Genomic DNA, 6,581 nt, shown 5'->3' with positions numbered 1-6,581 from the left:
CCATCATAAATTTGGAAAAATATTCCGATGTGAACTGAGGTCCGCTATACAGACTTTGGGCACCCCATATCTTGCAAATAAAACTTTCAGTTTCTTTCAGTGGTTTTTGAAGGATGTTTTCCAGTGGTTTATGGTCATTCTGAACTATAACTGTCCTGCCATACGTATACTGGTCAAAACGTTCCAAACCAACAACCACTGCTAACAATTCTTTTTCAATCTGTGCCCATCTTTTCTGCGTATCAGTTAATGATCTAGAAGCATATGCTATTGGACTGCCATCTTGTAATAACGCTGCTCCCAACCCATTGTGGCTACTGTCTGCTTGTAATGTAAGCTCTTTGTTAGGGTCAAAATATATCAATGTGCCATGAGTCGATATTTTCTGTTTTATCTTGATGAAAGCTCGTGTGCATTGATCAGACCAAACAAATGGTGTGTTCTTTCTTTCTTTCTTTATAATTTTCTGGCCTGGATTATCAGCTCGAATAAAGGAAATAGCCAACTCATGTTATATTTGTCAGAAAAATAAACCAGCAAATCAGGAGAAGAATTAATACAGCACTGTAAATCTGTAAATCTGTCGACAAATCTGGAACAAATTTTGCAAGATATTGAACCATGCCACAGAATCTTCGGACTGATGAAATATCTTTTGGGGCATTCAAACTCAAAATCGCAGATACTTTGTTCGGGTCTGGTTTTATTCCTGCTTCTGTAATAATATGACCCAAAAAATTAATCTCAGCTGTTCTAAAAACAGACTTTTCGTGGTTCAGTTTAATCTTCTTTTCTTGACATCCCTTCATCAGCTCTCTTAGGTTAATATCATGATTTCTGAGTGCCTCTTCTTTTGTTCTTCCTCTTCCTACCACTATAATATCATCAACGTAATTGAAACAGCCTTTCAGTCCTTCTAGTGCTAGATTTAATCTTCTCTGAAAAATTTCTGAACTCACTTTCAGACCAAAAGGTAATCGTTTCCATTTGTATCTACCAAAAGGGGTTATCATTGCTGTCAAATTAGATGACGCTGTGTCTAGTCTGACATGCCAGAAAGCTTCTTGCACATCCAATTTGCTGAATATTTTGGCATCGTTTAAATCTGCCAATATGTCATCTAAAGTAGCAAGATTATAGAATTCCCTTAGTAAAACTTTATTCAGGGCTTGTGGATCTATGCAGATCCTAATTTTTCCATTAACTTTTTCCACAATTGCCATCTGACTCACCCACTCTGTTGGTTTTATCACTGGTTCTATGATTCCTCTCTGCACTAGGGTCTTTAACTCCTCCTTAACTCTTTCTTGTAAAGTAATAGGGATCTTTCTACACGGCAGAACCTTGGGCTTAATGCTGCTATCAATCTTTAAAGACACTTCTCCTAAGTCACCCAAATCACCAGTAAACTTTGGACTACAGTCTTCTTCTTGGGTATTCACTACTGATGCTATGAACCTATCTTTATTGACTTTGATTAACTTCATTCTTGTTAAAGTTTCATGACCTAGAAGGCATGCTAGATTATTTGGTACAACTATATATTCCACCTCAAATGTTTCGTAAGTTTTCTCATTTCTCGTCGTTAGAGTGGCTTTCCCTATGGGTCTCATTTCAGTCTTATTCCACATTAGTAATCTTTGCGTTGCCTTTTCTATCTGATTCTTATTTACGTATTTTTCCTGAATGGTGTTTACATCAGCTCCACTATCCATTTGAAACCTTACACGGTGACCATTCACTGTCATAACTGCTGTCATCCTTTTCGTTTTGTGGTTCTCCAAAGACATCACCCATTCATTTTTTACCATCATGACATCATCTCTTGTGTCCGACTGCAGCTGTCTTTCATCGTTAGACATGTCATCTGATACCTGCTGAATTTTCTTTTTGCACATCACAGCAAAATGATGTCTCCCCTTGCATGCTAGGCACATTTTACCCCATGCAGGGCACTTTTCTTTAATGTATTCGTGAATCTTTCCACAATACCTGCATTTACCTTTCTGAATGTTTGTTCTTAAGGGTGTTGATACTTTCTCAATGATTGGAGGGTCGGCTTGTATTTGTCTCAACTGTTTGTTGGCGGTCTCGTATGCTCTGCAAATATCTCTGCACCTTTCCAATGTGAGACTACTATCTTGTAACAATTTCATTTTGAGGCATTCATGTCTAATACCAAGAACTACTCTGTCCTAAATCAAGCTATCTTCCAGGCGTTCAAAACAACACGTTTTTGCTAGTCTTCTCAGATTTGTTATGTACTTTTCAATGCCCTCGCCGTCTTGCTGTTCACGAGTATTGAAAACATAGCGCTCATAAGTTTCATTCGTTTTTCCAATGCAAAAACGTTAAAACGTGAACCTAGATCATAATTAACATGGTGGCAGCGGTGTATTAATGATCAGAGGTAATCATTAATCAGTATATAAAGGTTTATTGTTTGCAATAATAAATAGGCAACAATTCAAGGCTACGCCGTGCAATGGCAGCTAGAAATTTCCTTCCTGTACCCGAGCCGCTCGAGGTAGAAGGAAACATGGCCGCTAATTGGCAAAAGTTTCACCGGAGCTGGCGAAACTATGAGTTAGCCACTAAATTGTCGGAAGAATCAGAGGAGGTCAGAGTGGCCACCTTTCTAACAATTATAGGGACAAAAGCGATGGACATATATGAAGGTCTTGAAATTGAGAAGGGAAAAGAAAGAAAGATGGAAGAAATAGTGAACAAATTTGAAAGTTTTTGCATTGGAAAAACGAATGAAACTTATGAGCGCTATGTGTTCAATACGCGTGAACAGCAAGAAGGCGAGGACATTGAAAAGTACATAACAAATCTGAGAAGACTAGCAAAAACGTGTTGTTTTGAACGCCTGGAAGATAGCTTGATTAGAGACAGAGTAGTTCTTGGTATTAGACATGAATCTTGGGGGAGCTACCACCTTCTACCAAGCGCGTCCCCAGTGGCGGATAGGGGAAAGACCCTTAGATATAAGGGTTAGCTGTGAATAGCAAATAAACAGCCGCGGACCAACTGGTTTGCAGTCATGGAGGATGAGGTGAAGTATTCCAGTGGTTAGAATATTTACTAAAAACATCTCAGAAATCCAGGGAAATGATTGCAAAAAGCGAGTATAGGGCGCTCTAACTCTAAACCCGGGTAGATGAAACCCGTTAGCTAGGGATAGCAGTTCATCTAGGAGAGAAAACTCCGAAAATAAACACCTGCTGCCTTGCAGATGATCTTGGATGATCAAAGGCTATGGGAGCACACCCAGAAAGAAAAGCAGGCTGAAGTCGGAGTCAATGGGCCTCCTGGCGCATAACACATTGACACGCAACCTCATCTATGTTGGAGTTCAGTAACGATTCTAATAGATGTGGCGTCCTGCCTGTGGAATCCCGCCGCGTAGGTAGGGGGCCGGGCTCTCCGCCTCGAAGGAGCCCACACAAGCGAGCTGGTGGTTCTTCTATCTCTGCCTGTGTAGCCAGGAGCAGGGACAAGAAAGTAAATACTACTGGCCAACACTCCAAGACCAAAAGTCTAAAAATCTTACAATGGAACGCAGAGGGCATCCAAAAGAAAAAAGAAGCTCTAAAAATATTTCTGCATGAGAAAGAAATTGATGTAGCTTGCATCCAAGAAACTCATATGAACAGTAATCTTCGTTTCTCCATTAGAGGCTACACCTGCATCAGACAAGATAGAGAAATCAGACCCAAAGGAGGAATCCTCACCCTCATTAAAAATGACATCCCTACCACAGACATAACTATGCCCAACTCCTCAGAATCAGAAATAATGGGAACTAAGCTAATTCTCCCAGATGGAAATATTAATCTATTTAACTGCTACTTCCCACCAGACAAGGAAATAGAGATTGACCACATACAAATACCTGACCAAGAAGACTGTCTAATCTTAGGAGATATGAATAGTCACTCTCAGAGCTGGGGATACCCAGACCTAAATGCCAGGGGAGAAGAAATTGAAGAATGGCAAGCAGAGAACAGACTTATCTTGCTAAATAAACCTGAGGACAAACCAACCTTTTTTTCAAGAGCCTGGCTAACATCAACCACTCCAGATCTAGCCTTTGCAACAGACAACTTATCCAAAAAGTGCACTAGAGAAGTTGCAGACCAGCTAGCCACCAGTGACCACAGACCCATATTGATCAGTATCGATACCTCCTTCAAAATATCAGAAAACTCCACCATCCCCAGATGGAACTACAAAAAAGCCAACTGGCACCTATTCTCAAAGCTCACAGACCTATATACAACTTCAATAAACTGCAAATCAAATCAGGTTAATAAGTCATTCTCAGCTTTCTCCAAAGCAATACTCCTAGCAGCTAAGGAATCAATTCCTAGAGGAGCAAGAAAAGATTATATCCCCAACTGGTCTGATCACCTTCAACAACTCCACAATGCCACTATTGAAGCCAGAAACACAGTAGAAAATAACCCTTGTATAGAAAATAACATAAATCTAAAAGCAGCTAACGCAGTTTTCAGGAAAAATTACCTTTCCGCCATGAGGAAAAGTTGGCATGAAAAAACAGAACAACTAAACGTAGATATAGATGGCCACAAACTCTGGCGTATAGCCAAATGTCTCAACCAGGAAGAAAACAGAACAACTCCTATAGTAATAGAAAAGGACAACAAACCCCTGAAAGGCCAAGAAGCAGCAAATGAATTCATTAAGTTTTTCCAAAGCGTAGGACAAATACAAATTAATGAAAGTAGAAATAAAGATGTAAACTCAGAAATCCAAGATAAATTTAAAGAAAACAATCCAGCTTACTCCTTGGGAATGACCACTAATCTTAAAATGAAGGAACTAGATGAATCCCTAAAAGTCCAAGATAAATTTAAAGAAAACAATCCAGCTTACTCCTTGGGAATGACCACTAATCTTAAAATGAAGGAACTAGATGAATCCCTAAAAGTCCTCAAACCAAAACAGCCCCGGGCCCAGACAAAATATCAAATGACATGCTTCTTCACTTGGGTCCTCAAGCCAAAAGAAAACTGCTACAATTATTCAATGTTAGCTGGAAATCTGGCAGAATTCCAAACATCTGGAAAAAAGCCATTATGATCCCTATACTAAAGCACGGCAAGCCAAGAAATAAACTGGATAGCTACCGCCCCATCAGCCTCACTAGCTGCACTTGCAAACTGATGGAAAGAGTGATAAATAGAAGGCTGACATGGATCCTTGAGTCAAATAACCTACTCACTGAAGCCCAGGCTGGCTTTAGAAAAGGCAGATCAACAGAAGATCAAATTGCCTTCATCACACAAGAAATAGAAGACGGCTTTCAAGAAAAGAAACCAACAACAATTGTGTGGGTTGACTTAGAAAAAGCATTTGACAAAGTCTGGGAACAAGGTCTCTTGCTCAAGCTAATCCAGCATCACATATCCCACAGAATGTACAACTGGATAAAGGAATACCTAAATAATAGAAAAGCCTTAGTTTGCATGCAAGGACAAAGAAGCCACACAGTGGGTATAAAAAATGGTGTCCCCCAAGGAGGAGTCCTATCCCCAACACTTTTCCTAATATTCATAAACGATCTAAATCAAAACCTACCCAAAAAGTTAAGAGCAGCATGTATGCAGATGACCTTGCCTTAATTAGCACAGAAGAATATGTAGGAACATCGAAATTTCGATTACAAGATGCTCTTGATAAACTCAATAATTGGTCCAAAGACTGGGGCATGTCCATTAACACAAAAAGACAACATATACCATATTCTCACTGTCAACAAAACAACAAACAATAAAATTAACATTAGATAAGGAAGCTTTAGAAAAAAATGACATCCCTACTTATCTTGGAGTCACCTATGACCCGAGACTAACCTGGAAAAACCAAATAGATAAAACACAGAGTAAAGGCATCCAGAGACTATCCCTCTTGAAAAAATTAGCTGGCACAGATTGGGGAGCTAATCACAACATCCTGAAAAAGACCTATACCAGTTATGTAAGACCTGTACTAGAATATGGTGCCACAGCATGGGGCTCAGCAGCCCAAACCAACCTAAGAAAAATAGACAAGGTTCAAAATATTGGTCTAAGGATAATGACAGGAGCAATCAAAACAACACATAAGAGCTATGGAGGAAACCGCTGCCCTGATCTCTCTGGATGAAAGAAGAGAAATAAAAATCCTTTCCCAATTCACTAAATTGGAAACCTTGGAGAGGCACCCACTCAGAACAAAAATCCACAAAACTGGCACAAAAAAAACGTTTCAAAAGGACCAATTTTATACAGGAATCTCTAAACCTAAAAAAGAAACACCAACTTGAAAAAATTACTCTGGAATCCTCGATACACTATAATGAATCTCCACCCTGGGACGAAAGCCCTCTTCCTACTATAAGGGACCATATTGAAAACATAAAAAGAAAATCTGATTACAGACCAACAGAGCTCAAGGAAATAGTGAACTGTTTTCTACATACCAATTACCCTAGCAATCAGTGGATCAGAGTTTACACGGATGGCTCATCCCATAAAGCCACCACAAATGGAGGAGCTGGAATACTTATCGAA

This window comes from Biomphalaria glabrata, chromosome 5 (genome assembly GCF_947242115.1).
Source record: "Biomphalaria glabrata chromosome 5, xgBioGlab47.1, whole genome shotgun sequence".
Classification (NCBI taxonomy): Eukaryota; Metazoa; Mollusca; class Gastropoda; family Planorbidae; genus Biomphalaria; species Biomphalaria glabrata.
This window is presented reverse-complemented; position numbering follows the sequence as displayed.